We start from the raw sequence: 16,379 nt of genomic DNA on the forward strand, positions 1-16,379 counted from the left end.
GATCTGACCCAAGCTTGTTGATTCTCCTAGGTGTAGATTATATTTTTCAAACCAAAGTATACACCTGAAGTCAGTCTTGGTAGCTAAACTGAAAAATTTGCAACTGTTAGATACATCCATTTTTTCTTAATCAGTATATTTTTCAGTAATTTGTTCACATTCTTCTAATTTGGACGGCTTTTGATGCATTGGAAATCTCTCTGATGAGATTTTGTTGGTTAATCTTTCTAAAAAGCAACATTGGAGATTCCATCACCCGTCACCATCCAAGAACATCTCTTAAAGCTTTTTCTTTGAAGGTGTCAATTGATTTTTCTTTTTTCTTCCATTCAGAGTTGCATAATGAAGACTTTCTATAGAAAATTATTTCAAAAATACTTGTAAGCAATAAGGGATAAGCATACTTCAAGGGCGCATACTTCAAGGGCGCAATACAAAGGAGAGTTTTACGGTGCATTTTGAAAGATTAATATAAAAAAAATGAAAGGACGATTGAATGGAATTAGTCTCCTAAAAAGGAGCGGACTAAACTCTGGGCGCACAAGTGCGGAATTCTTACTGTACCTTTAATTAAAAATCTTTATGGGTGCAATCGTTTACGGGAACAAAACCGTAAGAATTGCGTTATTCTTATCATCTGAAGCACACTTGTAAGCAAAAAGGTTGAAATATATTAAATTACTAAAACTTTCCGTACAGCATAGCTGAAATTGAGGTTCAGGATAGAGTAAATCTAATGCGAATATATATATTTAGGATACAATGCGGCTGCAAAGTTCTTAGTCATGTTCTAAGCAGCAAATTTGACCAATCTAAGGGACAAGTTTTCTTGCTTAGCCCGAACCCGCCAGTCGCTAGCTTTGCTATCTGAGGATGTTAAATGAGAGACTTCATGACAAGAGGAGCTTGAGTTCCAAGTAGCTATTCTCGGAGATGAGGTAAAACCAATTACAAACACCTATGATAATCTCTAGGACGAGATTCAGTTGATCGAGCGCCTGATTACTTCTCTAGAAATCTAGCTGATTGAAGCTCATCATAAGTTGAAGGCTCTGGAGGTGACTCAAGCTGAGCAAGAGAGGAATGGCAAGGAGAAGTTTAAAACTTGGGACAAAGCATGGGCTTGGCTCTATGACTATATTTCCCAGCTTCCAAAACTTTTTTCCAGAATGGACAAATCTGATGAGAAGGCTAAGGAACTACAACATGAATAGGAACAAATCAATATATCTAGGAATCTATAAGCTCCCTTATCTTGTAAACCTTGGCTTTCATATTAGATCATTATATTGGCTGTTTGACAGAAAATAATACATCTACGACAAATGAATATAGTTTCTAAAGGCCAATCATTATTATCAATTACTTTATTTGTACTCTCGCTTTAGGACTAAACCAGAATTCTCATCTTAGTCCTTCAACTAACATTTGCATAGTATGAGAACTCATTTCATATGTAGTCAATATGAGGATTCTTGGTAGACTAAATCTGATTTCTAGGTCCAACAAACCCTATCCAATATATATCAACACAGTGTTGCTCCCTAGCAGTGTGAATCTAACTTGCATGATAGCCGGAGAGATAATGGTGTATCTATTGATGTGGTTGCTCCACAAACCTTGTGATGGAGGTAGATGTATTGTAGGGTGATAGCATTGCTACCTTCCATCTGTTACGATTAGAGGATTAGTAGAGACTTGTATCAGCATTACTCCACTAACATTTTTTCCAACAGCAATTTGCAAATCACGATGGCTAAATCCTACCTTGGGTTCAATTATCAACCTCATATCAATCGAGCCATCCGTGACTACTCGTTCTGTCTAACTTGATCCTACATTCACTTGTGGGTGCCTTCCTTATTGCCTTGGTCTGAAAATCTCGATGGCTCTCTATGGTGGTCTTCGATCTTGTCCATCTTGTAGACCATAAATTAAAAGTTAGGATTCTTGAAAATCTTGACATTCTTATACTATAAAAATTAATAGGTCGATATTTCAACCATAGGGGCATGATCGACCAAGTTCAACATAAGATACATTGGAGCATGTTGTAGTGCTTGATATTGATTATAAATGATAGAGACAAGCCTCTTGACTTGCTTCGCAATAAAAGTTATTGATGCCTTATGTCGCGCCACAAATGACCTCAACATAGTGGCCACTTGACTGATAACTACTTTCAATAGATCCTGTTGGCTTTCATCCATATAGAACTTGAATTGTATGATTATGTATTATAGAGGACCAGCTAGCCAATGAATCAACTCTATCCGAGGAACATGCCTTTCGAAGCTAGGTTCCCAAGGAGGACTAGAGCTATTCTAGAAGGGGCGAAGGAGTTTGTCCAATTGACCAAGCCTTGGAACTCTAAAATTCTTTGACATGGTGTTGTAGACTCCCTAATAGTCCTGACTACTGAGCATCATTTCTCCTTTGCAGCACATCTCAATAGCTACCTATACAATACTATTTAGCATGCCAAAAAGATGTGTTGGCACTGGATTATCCATAGGGTGGAATGATGTGTATGCTCCTGGCTGGATCATGCACATACACAGGCATGCCACTAGTATTAAAAATTGGAAAAAGGTTAAAGTGTTGGTAGCATGGGTCCTAATTCCTTGAGTTCCAAGGATATTTACTACCGAGACACCTCCTGCGTGGTAGAGGAGGTAGCTTTGGCCAGGGCTATGAATCTATGCTAACAACTATGGTCTAGAGATAAACTAAGATGAAGCAAGGTAAATAAAGCAAGATAATTAAAGGTAAATGTAAAAACAAAGTAAAAAAAAAGATATAAAAAACGATAGATGTTCGATTTGCCAAAGGGTCTCCTTTTTATAGTTATATTCTACTATTTATACATCATGTTGTAAATGGTTCGATGACCACTTGCTTCTGGTGGTGACACCAATCCAGGCTTGACTTCCACTTCTTTGATAGTTCTAGTAATAGGTGCTAACCATTCTCCATTCTCTATGTTCTGATAAGTATTATGTCCTATGTCGCGTCACGATTCCGTCTGCTAGGCAAATGATGGAGAACTCCATAGTTCACCATATCTGATCGACCTCAAGCTCAATATGGTTAGTCTTTGCTGAGTCTATCTTCAACAGATATTTGGTCTAGCCGATGCTTTCTTTACTCAGCCTATAAGGTATAATGTAGTTCCAGTGTTGAACCATTCCCCAACTTACGCGGTTTGTTCCACAAATGGAATTCGAGGGTGTCAAGGCTTTGGCTTCTTAATTATCATTTCATTCTATCAATGTTGGGTGCTTGACTTAAGACCCTGTTGACCTCCTAATGGATTTTGATGAATACAAAACACTAGAGTATAATTCCCCTTATATTAACAATTTACTTGAGCATTTCAGGTGTTTATCTAAGAATATTGTTAAGAATTGTCGAGGCATGTTCCCATATTTTTCAGAGGATTTATTGAAGATTTTTGAGATGAAGAAAACAGATCAGGGACAGCCGAGACGTCTCCGGTTTATCCCAGAGACGTCTCCGGCACGAATAGGAAGAATTGGCACGTTTGGAGACGTCCCCGGCACCTGGCGAGGCGTCTCGCGGGGTCGGAGTCGACTCTCTCAGTAGCGGAGTCGACTCTCTCAGTGGCGGCAGAAAGGCTGATTTCAAGAGATGCGCGCGAGTCGTCTCCGAAGGACGCGGAGTCGTCCCCACGCATAAAAAGCAAACTTCCCGAGACGTCCCCAGAAAGCGCGGAATCGACTCTCTTAGGAGATTCCAGAGGACTTGTTTTTCGGTGATATAACAGCGGAGTCGTCCCCAAGGCAGCGGAGTCGTCCCCATGCAAAAAGTGCAAACAAGCCGAGACGTCCCCGTAAAGTACAGAGACGACCCTCTCAGAAAAACAGAAAAACAAGGATTCAAACAATACAATTCCAGAGTCGTCCACGTAAAGTGCCGAGTCGACCCCAAACAAAGTGAAAAGTAAATTTATACAGCCGAGACGTCTCGCGTTGAAGCGGAGACGTCTCCGGAGCGCCTGGGACGCGACTGACACCTTTTTGCAGGATGTTTTGAATTTCAAATCTCTTTAACTTTATCTCTAACGGCTATATTTGCTTTTTGGGCTATAAAAGGGACCTCTTAAGTGCTTCTCAACAACTTCTCACCAACCCAACACAAGATCATTCAAGAGAGAAGCAAGAGAGAGAGGTTCAAGGGAGTTAGTGCATTCAAGTGAAGAAATCAAGTGCCTTCAAGCTTCCCAACTGATTTCAAGCTCAACTACTCTCTTCCGCTCGGAATTCAAAGCTCACACTCAAGCCAACGCGATCCACATCGGAAGAACCATCATCTCCCACGCTTCCAACGGCTAAAAGGGTTCTTCCGGGTTCTATTGCTTATCATTGTTATATTTGCTTATTTAGAGCTTTTAAATCCTTGTAAAACTTTTTCAATATTGTGATTGTTCCAGTCAAGGGACTTGGAACAAGGGATAGGCGTCCCAAGCCTAAGTTAAAATTGGGGGATTGTAGGGTTCGTTGTTAGCCCGGGGTAAAACAACGAGTTGGGTAGTTCACTCGAAAAACTACCGGATTGTAGGGTTCGTTGTTAGCCCGGGGCAAAACAACGAGTTGGGTAGTTCACTCTAAAAACTACCGGATTATAGGGTTCGTTGTTAGCCCGGTGTAAAACAACGAGTTGGGTAGTGCACTCGCAAAACTACCGGACTGTAATCGCTGATTATAGTGGAAATTCCCAAAGGTGTTTGGGGAGTGGATGTAGGAGCAGTGGAAGCTCCGAACCACTATAAACTTTTGTGTTTGCGATTGACTGTGGTTACAACTTTAGTTTCACTTTTGCACATACACTTGTGTGTTTTCTTTTAATCAGACAAAAAGTTTTTAAAATACCCAATTCACCCCCCTCTTGGGTTGTATCTACTGGGCAACAAGTGGTATCAGAGCAGGTGCTCTTCTATAAATTATAGTCTTAACCGACTAGAGCTAAAGATTATGACAACCCCACATAACATATTATTTGCCGAGGGACTTTCCATAAACAGACCTCCACTGTTTGATGGAACATATTATATTCAATGGAAAGCTAGAATGAAAATTTTTGTTCAATCACAAAACTATAAAATATGGAATATCATTATAGATGGACCTCACACGTCAAAAAAAATTGAAACTTAAAATATACTTATGAAAAGTAATTAAAAATAATAATAATGAAATCAGTAACCCTTGCATCTCATCATTATTTTTGCTTTAGTATTTGATTAAAATATGAATTGCAAGTATTGTTCAACTTTGTGATATGGAAAATACTTTTGGAAATATAATCAAATCACTTCATTTTATAGTATGATTTACTCACTATTGGATAAGTTACTAAGAATAACTCTATGAATTCTCTATATGCTTGATTGAGAGTTTTTATCCATGGCATTGTTGTTTATCGATCATAAATATAAAAATGTGCACTTGGTATGCCTTTGAATATATGCACTATGAATACCAAGATTAAAGAAACCATCCTTGGGATATAAAATCAACTCATGCTAGTATGTACTTAATCTCAAAAGATCTTGTCATTGGTTTACTTAGATTATCTTTTGCAAGGTCAAAGTTTGCTATGCATATTAACTAAGGAAACAAACAAAAACCAATCTCTAAATCTAAAGATGTTGTTTCCAACACTAAGTTTTCAAAAGCTTACATTGGCTTTGTTCTTGGCACTCAAATTGAAATATTTTCTACATTGGCACAAACTCACAAAAAGGGTTCAAATGAAAAAGGTTTGCAAACTATGAAAATAACGAAGTATCATGGCATAGTTTTGAAAACCAATTTTGTATTAAGTTGTGCATAGAAAATAATATTGAATACAATTGCTTCTGCACCAAGAACACCATAAGTAAAATAGGATTAATAGAATCCTTGAAGAAATGAAAAAGGCAATGTTGTATGATAGTCATCTACTTAAAACTTTTTTTTGTTAAAAGCTATCATCATTGCTTGTCATATATATGGTGTCTATTAGGTCTATTTTTGATGAAAACTCCATTTGATCATGTGAAAAATAGAAAATGAACTATTGCATATCTTTCATATTTTTCAGTCGTACATGTTATGCTTGATATGTTCTTATGAAAATAATGCCAAATCTGATAAAGATACTTCTATCTTTGGGTATCATTCATCAAGCAATGCATATAGAATATTCAATGAAAAGATCCTAGTTGTAGAAATATCAATTCATTTTATGAGACTAATGATCTTTCATCAAGTCACTAAAATCAGATTATATATGTATATGTTGATCTTTTTTCTTACATATTGTGGAGTGATTGATTAAAACCCCATTTGATTTTGATGAGCTCAAAGCATTTGAGTATATCTTTTAATTACTAATGAATTCAATTGAGTGTTTCAGTGAAAATCCTGTCTAAGTGTCCCAAGACTTGGTTCATAATTGTTGGATAAGTTAAGGAGTCTGTTTGAACCAATGTCTGAGACTCGAGTCGACTCCCGAGTATCACGAGTCGACTCCAAGCGTATCAAGTTCACTGGCACGAGCTCGAGTCGACTCCAGATGAGTACGAGTCGACTCCGACTGAGAACAGACAGAAGAACAGAAAGGATCAACTCAGAACCTGTCAACGAGTCGACTCCTGAAGTGCGCGAGTCGACTCCAATGTTCACCAAGTCGACTCCAAAGAAAGTAAGAGTCGACTCCAAGCAGTCACAGGCAGAAAAGTCAGAGAGCAGTTTTCGGGTCTGAGATTCGAGTCGACTCCAGTGGAACGCGAGTCGACTCCAAAGAAAGCAAGAGTCGACTCTCAGCGGTACACAAAGAAAGTCAGAGACCATTTTATGGACTCTGAGATTCGAGTCGACTCCCGCAATACGCGAGTCGACTCCAAGACACCACGACCCCAAGACAGACAGAAAACCAAGTTACTGCCTCTGAGATTCGAGTCGACTCCCAGACAGCTCGAGTCGACTCCAAGACAGCTTCACGTCAAAAGGCAGAAGACCAACTTTCGGAAACTGAGAGCCGAGTCGACTCCAAGGAAGTTCGAGTCAACTCCAAGACTGGATGAGCCAAAAGACAGAGGATCGGAAGTTCGGGCTCTGAGATTCGAGTCGACTCCCAGGACAGTCGAGTCGACTCGAGTGGACAAAATTCAAAATTGGATCCACGGACTTCAGTGGATGAGCCGACTCCAAAATTGCCAAGTCAGCTCCAGAAGTTGACGAGTCGACTCCAGGTCAAGACGAGTCGACTCCCAGTCGTGAAGGCAACTTTAATTCAAATTTGGAACAGTTGCCGAGTCGACTCCGGAAAAGCTTGAGTCGACTCCCGCTACAGCCGAGTCGACTCCTGATCGCGCGAGTCGACTCCAACCCACCAACGGTCATATTGTCAGGCTGCGCAGAGTGTTCAGAACGGGCAGAAAAAGCACTCTAACGGCTAGTTTCCGTGGGGGTTGGCTTAAATAGCCACAGAGGACTGTAGCAAGGCACAGAACAGCCATTCCACTCCAACTAATCAAGCATTCAAGCTCTGCAAGGTGCTCATCAACGAAAAAGGGAAGATCTGCATTTACTGCTCCACCTACATCTTCCCAGCAATTAAAGCCTTCTCCTCCAGCATTCAAGTCGACTACACATTCAAGAGGAGACCGGAGTTCAAGAAGCCTTACCTCTTCTTCAGCTTAAAAGCGTTTGAGGGCTTCTAAACTCCTCTTTGATTATATTGTTTTATATCTGCTTTTGAGAAGCTTATTTTCTGTTTTCTCTCTACTACTTGTATTTACTTGGTTCAATCGGGGGATTGAATCAAGGGGATTAAGGTTTGTTGGTGAGCCAAGATAAAACCAACGTGTGTAAGGGTTTGATTGTGATCCCGGGAAACAATCAGGGTTGGTTCTAGTCGGTGAGCCTGGAAAAACCGACCGAGTTCGTTGTGAGCTCGTAAAACAACAAGTTTGGTTGTGAGCTTGCAAAACAACCGACTGTAATCCAAGGGGGTTATAGTGAATTCCCAAGTGAGACTTGGGGAGTGGACGTAGGAGCAAGGGTTAGCTCCGAACCACTATAAAACTTGGTGTTTGTGTTGGATTGTCTCTTCTTCTTCCCCTCACATCACTCACAGCACTTAGCATAAATTAAATAACTTGCAAAAGTTTTGAATTAATCAACCACATCGTTTTAAATATCTAAATTAATTTAAAAACCCAATTCACCCCCCCCCCCCTCTTGGGTTGTCTATCTGGGCAACAAGTGGTATCAGAGCCTAAACTCTTCCACCCAAGAGTAAAAGATCGAAATGACAACCCCATTTGGATCTTCCCACATTGAGGGTCAGTCCACCCAAAGACCCCCATTCTTTAATGGGTCTGACTACTCATATTGGAAGGCTAGGATGAGAATATTCATCCAAGCCCAAGACTATGAGATGTGGACTATTGTAGTAAATGGGCCATACATCCCATCCATATATGTAGAAGGTGTCAAGGTACCCAAACTAGAAACGGATTGGGATGAACATGACATGAGGAAGGCACAACTTAATTCCAAAGCTATGAATGTACTCTATTGTGCCTTAGATAGAAATGAATTCAATAGGGTTTCAACTTGCAATTCTGCAAAAGAAATTTGGGACAGACTTGAAGTGACCCATGAGGGCACGAATCAAGTCAAGGAATCCAAAATAAACATCTTGGTTCATAAATATGAACTATTTAAAATGGATTCAAATGAAACAATCACATGCATGTTCACTAGGTTTACTGATATTGTCAATGGCCTAAAAAGCCTTGGCAAGAACTATACTAACAGTGAGCTTGTCAGGAAAATCCTTCGGTGTCTACCAAGGTCGTGGGAAGCTAAAGTGACGGCAATCCAAGAAGCCAAGGACTTGAACAAGTTACCACTTGAGGAGCTTCTTGGATCCCTTATGACGCACGAGCTCACCATGAAACAACACAACGAGGAAGAGTTCTCCCATAAGAAAAAGGTAATAGCTTTAAAATCTACTTCATCTAACAAAGACTTATCTTGCAGTAGCAGCAGTGAAGAAGAAGAACATGAGGAAGATGATGGTGAGGCGCTTCTTATGCGTAAGTTCAAGAAATTCATCAACCACAAGAAGGCGTATCATCAAAGGAGAGGCCCCTCAAATTCCTATCGAAAGGATAAGGGTAAAGAAAGGGAAAATGAGGGGATAGGATGTTACGAGTGCAAGAAGCCGGGTCACATAAGAGCAGAGTGCCCCTTACTGAAGAAGGGGAGTAAATACAAGAAGAAGAAGGCTCTTGTCACTACACTATCCGACTCCGACTCATCATCCTCCTCATCAGATGATGAACAAGAAGAGAAGGCCAATTTCTGCTTCATGGCCAACGAAAACGAGGTAACTTCCGATACGCATCTTGATTTTTCTTTTGATGAACTTTATGATGCTTTTAATGAATTAATGGTAGAATATAAGGCTATAAATCTTAAGAATAAAGAACTAAAAATAGCTAATCAATCACACCTACATAAATACGATAAATTAGTTAAGGATAAGGATTTAATCACCAAAGAAAATATAGAACTTAAAACAAGCAACCAACTTTTAACTCAAAAGACTAACACCTTAACTAAAGATAATGAAAAACTAACTAAGGAATTTTCAGAACTTAAAAAATATAAACAAACCTTAGATAAGGATCTTACAAAAGAACTTAATGATCTAAAAGCTGAAAATCAAATACTAACTAAAGAACTTAACAAATACAAACCCTTAGTTGAAAAATTTACATATAGTTCTGAAAAATTAAACATGATACTAAATAGTCAACGAGCCGTATTTAATAAAGCGGGTTTAGGGTATAAACCAAGAAATAAACAAAAACTTCTTAGTAACTTCTTTGTTAAAGCTGGAGAAACTAAAACTAAGAAAATAACTTGCTTTTGCTGTGGTACAGTAGGTCATAAAGCAAATGTGTGTAATTTTAGGAAAAGTATAACTAAAAGAAAAGTTAAAAGGGTATGGGTTCCAAAAGGAACCAACTTGACTAACCATGAAGGACCCAAGAAAACTTGGGTACCTAAGATGACATGATTTGTTTGTGTAGGAGTGTCTTGCAGCCAAGGTCAACAAAAACTGCTGGTATTTGGATAGTGGCTGCTCAAGGCACATGACGGGTGATAAAGATCAATTTTTCACCCTTGAAGCTAAGAAGGGAGGTGCTGTGACTTTTGGAGACAACTACCAAGGTCACATCATTGGTATTGGTAAAGTTCAAATCACCCCTTCTACTTTTATAGATAATGTTAGATATGTTGATGGTCTTAAGCATAACTTGTTAAGCATTAGTCAATTATGTGATAAAGGATATGATGTTATGTTTAAACCATCACTATGCATTATAACAAATCCTAATGATAATAGTTTAGTTTTTAAAGGGATTAGGCGTGGAAATGTATATGTTGTAGACCTAGAAGATCTTGCAAAACATAACCAATGTTTAGTTGTTAATGAAACTAAAGAAAATGATGCTAGTTGGTTATGGCACCGTAAGTTAGGTCATGCAAGCATGGACACAATAACTAAACTAGTTAAAAGAGACTCCGTGATAGGTTTGCCAAAATTAAAATTTGAAAAGAACAAAATATGTGAAGCATGTCAATTTGGCAAACAATCTAGGAACTCATTTAAATCCATAAAATGTGTCTCTACTTCTAGACCTTTAGAATTATTACACATGGATCTATTCGGTCCAACTAGAACAACAAGCCTAGGTGGAAATAAATATGGTCTAGTCATTGTAGATGATTATTCTAGGTACACATGGGTCATGTTCCTAGCACATAAGGATCAAGCATTTTCTGTCTTTAAGAAATTCCATAAAGAAGTAACCAATGCTAGAGATAACTCAGTAATAGCTATTAGAAGTGACCATGGTACCGAATTCGAAAATCAGTCATTTGAGGAGTTTTGTAGTAAAAAGGGGATAACCCATAATTTTTCAGCACCTAGGACACCACAACAAAATGGAGTTGTGGAAAGAAAAAATAGAACACTAGAAGAAATGGCTAGAACTATGTTATGTGAAAGTAACCTCCCTAAGTACTTTTGGGGAGAAGCCATTAATACTTCTTGCCATATATTAAATAGAGTTTTGTTAAGACCCATTATAAAGAAAACACCTTATGAACTTTGGAAAAACAGAAAACCAAAAGTTAATTACTTTCATGTTTTTGGATGTAGGTGTTTTGTTCATAATAATGGGAAAGATAATCTAGGTAAATTTGACTCTAAATCGGATGAAGGAATATTCTTAGGTTATTCTACAACTAGTAAAGCCTATAGAGTCTTTAATAAAAGAACCTTAGTTATAGAAGAATCTATACATGTTGTTTTTGATGACTCTAGTGACATCTCGTCTAGTAAGAAGATTAATTTTGATGATGATGTTGAAATACTTGAAGAAAAGATAGATGAGATGGGATTTCAAGATAAAAATCAAAAGTTGATTGAAGGAGAATCATCAAGCCAAGAGGGTATTGTGGATCATGGGCTAACTAAAGCTTGGAGGTATGCTCATGGGCATCCTAAGGAACTAATTCTAGATGATCCATCTCAACCCGTTAGGACTAGAGCATCCCTTAGGAATTTGAATAACCATCTAGCTTTTGTTTCACACTTTGAGCCCAAACATATAGAAGAAGCCGAAAATGATGTAAATTGGATAAATGCAATGCAAGAAGAACTAAACCAATTTACTAGAAACAAAGTGTGGAATCTAGTAGAGAGACCTTCTGAATATCCAATTATAGGTACTAAATGGATATATAAAAATAAGCTAGATGAAAATGGAATTGTTATAAGGAATAAGGCTAGACTAGTAGCAAAAGGTTATAATCAAGAAGAAGGCATAGATTTTGATGAAACCTTTGCTCCCGTAGCTAGACTTGAGGCTATTAGATTATTATTAGCATATGCATGCTCTAAGGACTTCAAACTATATCAAATGGATGTAAAAAGTGCTTTTTTAAATGGGTATATTAATGAGGAGGTATATGTAGAACAACCTCCTGGTTTTGAAAATCATCAATATCCCAATCATGTATATAAACTAGACAAAGCACTTTATGGTTTAAAACAAGCACCTAGAGCATGGTATGAGAGGCTTAGCAAATTCCTATTAGAACATGAATTCTCTAGGGGAAATGTAGATACAACATTATTTCTGAAAAAGCAAAATAAGGATATGTTATTAGTACAGATTTATGTTGATGATATCATTTTCGGTGCTACTAACAATCGCCTCTGCGAAGAGTTTGCTGATTTGATGCAGAGTGAGTTTGAGATGAGCATGATGGGAGAGCTGAACTACTTCCTCGGGCTTCAAATCAAACAGTCTGAAGGAGGCATCTTCATCAATCAAGCTAAATATATCAAGGAGATGCTCAAGAAGTTTGATATGGAGGGAAACAAATCAATCAGCACCCCCATGAGCTCATCATGCAAATTAGACCAAGATGAATCAGGTAAATCTGTAGATCAAAAACTTTATAGAGGTATGATAGGATCTTTACTGTATCTTACTGCAAGTAGACCTGATATTATGTTTAGTGTGTGCATGTGTGCTAGATATCAGGCTAATCCTAAAGAAACACACCTAGCTGCAGTTAAGAGAATTTTTAAATACTTAATAGGAACTAAGAACATAGGGCTATGGTACTCTAAAGAATCTAGCCTAAACTTAATAGGATACACAGATTCAGACTTCGCTGGATGTAAGCTTGATAGAAAAAGTACCAGCGGGTCGTGTCAATTTCTAGGAGAAAACCTTATCTCATGGTTTAGCAAGAAACAAAACTCGGTTGCATTATCCACTGCAGAAGCTGAATATGTTGCAGCCGGGAGTTGTTGTGCTCAAATCTTATGGATTAAACAACAGTTAGAAGATTATGGCATTAAACAAGATAAAATTCCCATTAATTGTGATAATACAAGTGCCATAAATCTAACTAAAAATCCAATTCAACATTCAAGAACTAAACACATTGAGATAAGACATCACTTCATAAGAGATCATGTATTGAATGGTGATGTGACACTCCAATTTGTTTGTACTGATAATCAATTAGCAGATATTTTTACAAAACCCCTAAGTGAAGAGAGGTTTAGTGTGCTTAGGAGGGGATTAGGAGTGATTGATCCATCCTAGTGGTAGTTTCCACTAGATTCATTGATTTTGATGATTACAATATGGTTAAAATAGAGTTCCTTTTCAATGATCATCAAATCAGATCTTAATTAGGTGATTTTCCCTCATTTGGCACGATTATAGCATGATTTTTAGGTGCGTGCCAAGGTTAGAGACGACTCGAGTAAGTTACAGAGCCGGCTCCTAAGGGGGAGTCGACTCGCGCATTGGCGGGAGTCGACTCGAGGCCTACAGGCGCATAAGGAGAGTCGACTCGCGCATATTCTGGAGTTGACTCGAGGTCGAGTCGACTCGCGACTCAGTGGAGTCGACTCGCAGTCGGGATCCGACTTTTTAACCCTAGATTTGTCGTTTCGAAAACACTTTTCTCTCAAGCCGCCACTGTTCAAAAAGCCCTAGAGCCGACTCCTAGGTCGTCCCCGATCGTCTCCAACCCTTTTTCCGTCGATTTTTCACCGGTTCTTAGGGTTTTCGTCCGTTCCTAGGTCGTCTCCGGTCCGTCCCAAGCTTCCTCCGTCGACCCTTCTCCGTCCTTAGGTTCTTCATTCCATTTTAGGTCAAAATGCCACGTAAGACCGTGGTTAGGAAGAGGTCCCGTCCCGAGGCCGGTCCCGAGCGGCGCTCCAAGGCGCGGCACGATCCCGCGAGGCAACCACCTCCGGCTCGTTTCCCGCCTAGGGCGGTTCCCGCGAGGCCATTGGCCGGGAAGGTCGTCTCCACCGGGAGGTATGTCGATTTCGACTTCCTCTCCCGGGAAGGTTTCACCATAGGTGAAAGACTTAGGGTCCAGGGCTTAGAGTTCTTCCTTACATTGGACCTCCCCACATATCCAGGGCTCGTTAGAGAGTTTTACGGTACCGTCCATCGGGGAGATGGGGGTATCGAGGGCACAGTAGCCGGTGTCCCTGTGTTTGTCACGGAGGATCTTATTGGCCACATCCTCCACCTTCCACTAGTAGGGGTGGCTCCCACACATCCCGAGGACAGAGTTGAGGCCCTTACGGCCGTTCTCGGGCATCCACCCCAGTCACCCGTAGACGAGGTATCCGCCAGCTCACTACCGATTGAGATGCGGATCCTCTTGAGTATACTGTCTAGGTCCATCTTCCCTAAGACAGGGAGATTTGATTTTGTAAATGAGAGGGACCTAGCTCTTATGCTCTATATGCTTCACGACACCCCAATCAACTTCCCTAAACTCATATATCGATACATGTGTGAGCCCCTAGATAGACCTAGGCTCACCCTCCCATATGGCATGATATTCACCCTTCTGTTTAGGGAGTACGAGGTTCCCATTCCTGAGGGGGAGCCCTTTCGCGCTTTGCGATGGACTGATCGCACGCGTGCGGGGACCCTACACAGGATGGGGTTTCGGAAGAGAGAGGGGGTATGGGTTAGGAAGTCTACCCTCACCGCTCAGACCACCAGACCTTCACCCAGTCCTGAGCCCGATTCAGACTACCCAGACCTTCCAGACCATCCAGACCTTCCATCCACTCCTCCTGCTCCTACCACCTCCGCCGGACCTTCCTCCTCGGCACCACCCTCTATGGCGGTCCGGATTGATCCTGAGCAGCTCCGGGAGCTGCGACAGGAGATAGTCAGAGAGGTGAGGGATGAGCTGCTTCGGGAGCTCCGGGGTGCGGTGCCTGCTCCCACTCCTGCACCCGTATCTTCTCAGTTGGTCCCTTCCTTGACAGCCGTGACTGACATGACGGCTCATGTACGGGAAGAGATCTACAATGTCCGGAGTTTGGTCCAGGCCCAGTTCCAGAGCATGAGTGAGGTCACGAGCACCACTCGACAGATGCGAGAGGACATAGGTCGTGACATGCACACCACCACCGAGGGGGCCGAGCGCTTGTCGAATGTACTCATCGACAAGCTGGATGCACTTCAGACGTCAGTGACTGGGCTTCAGACGTCGGTGACTGAGCTCTCCACTACACATAGCAGAGCCACTACGTCTATTATCACGCAGCTCGGACATGTTACAGATGCAGTCACCCTCCTCATGGAGCAGAGCCGATTGAGAGGAGGAGCACCATCCTCGAGAGGAGGAGCCACATCCTCGAGAGGAGGAGCCCCCTCATCGAGAGGGGGAGATACATCCTCGAGGGGGGGATCTTCATCCTCGAGGAGACCATAGATGCTCTTTTTGTTTTGTTTTGTATTGTTTTGCTTTACTTATTGTATGCTCAAATGTATTCACATTCATATCAATACAATGAGTAGACATCTTATCTTCATTTCTGTGCCATGTGATGATTGGTTGTGCCATTTGTGCCATTGATTGTGTGTGATTACCTCCTTTTTGATATGATGACAAAAAGGGGGAGAAATATGTATAAAATATGTAAAAGGGGAGAAACATGGATAAAATATGGGGAGAAACATGGATAAAATATGTAAAAGAAATCAATAAAAAGATAAACTCTTAAAAACACACACAAATTTGTTCTAAGTGGATTCGGTACCTCGAGGCTCATTATCTCTCTTTTGGGGCTCCTAATGGAGTAATCTCCAGAATCTATTCAAGGGATATTCGGAGATTAGCTGAATCTTACTCATGAACAAATTGACAGATTTTTCCCTCTAAAAACCAAAAAATTAAGTTCAAAAACTTCAAAGCATTAAAAGGAAATTCAGAGAATCAAAACATAGTTGAATGCATATGTTGAGGGGGAGAATCTGAATTTTAATCAAACTAAATCATTAATGACATATAAGCCAAACAATTGATTGCATAATATGAAGGCTTATATAATTCCAAATGAAAGGGGGAGCCTAACTCCGAAATTTAATGTTTCACTCCTTTCAAGCTTGGACAAATTGAATTACCAGACATTTGAATTCATTTATGGATTTTATTTCATTATTTATTGAGCAACTCATTTTACATATACTCAATGTTTTGTCATCATCAAAAAGGAGGAGATTGTGGAGTGATTGATTAAAACCCCATTTGATTTTGATGAGCTCAAAGCATTTGAGTATATCTTTTAATTACTAATGAATTCAATTGAGTGTTTCAGTGAAAATCCTGTCTAAGTGTCCCAAGACTTGGTTCATAATTGTTGGATAAGTTAAGGAGTCTGTTTGAACCAATGTCTGAGACTCGAGTCGACTCCCGAGTATCACGAGTCGACTCCAAGTGTAT

The sequence above is a fragment of the Phoenix dactylifera genome, chromosome 4, assembly GCF_051530095.1.
Source record: "Phoenix dactylifera cultivar Ajwa chromosome 4, Ajwa_hap1_PhDact_Kaust_v1.1, whole genome shotgun sequence".
Taxonomy (NCBI): domain Eukaryota; kingdom Viridiplantae; phylum Streptophyta; class Magnoliopsida; order Arecales; family Arecaceae; genus Phoenix; species Phoenix dactylifera.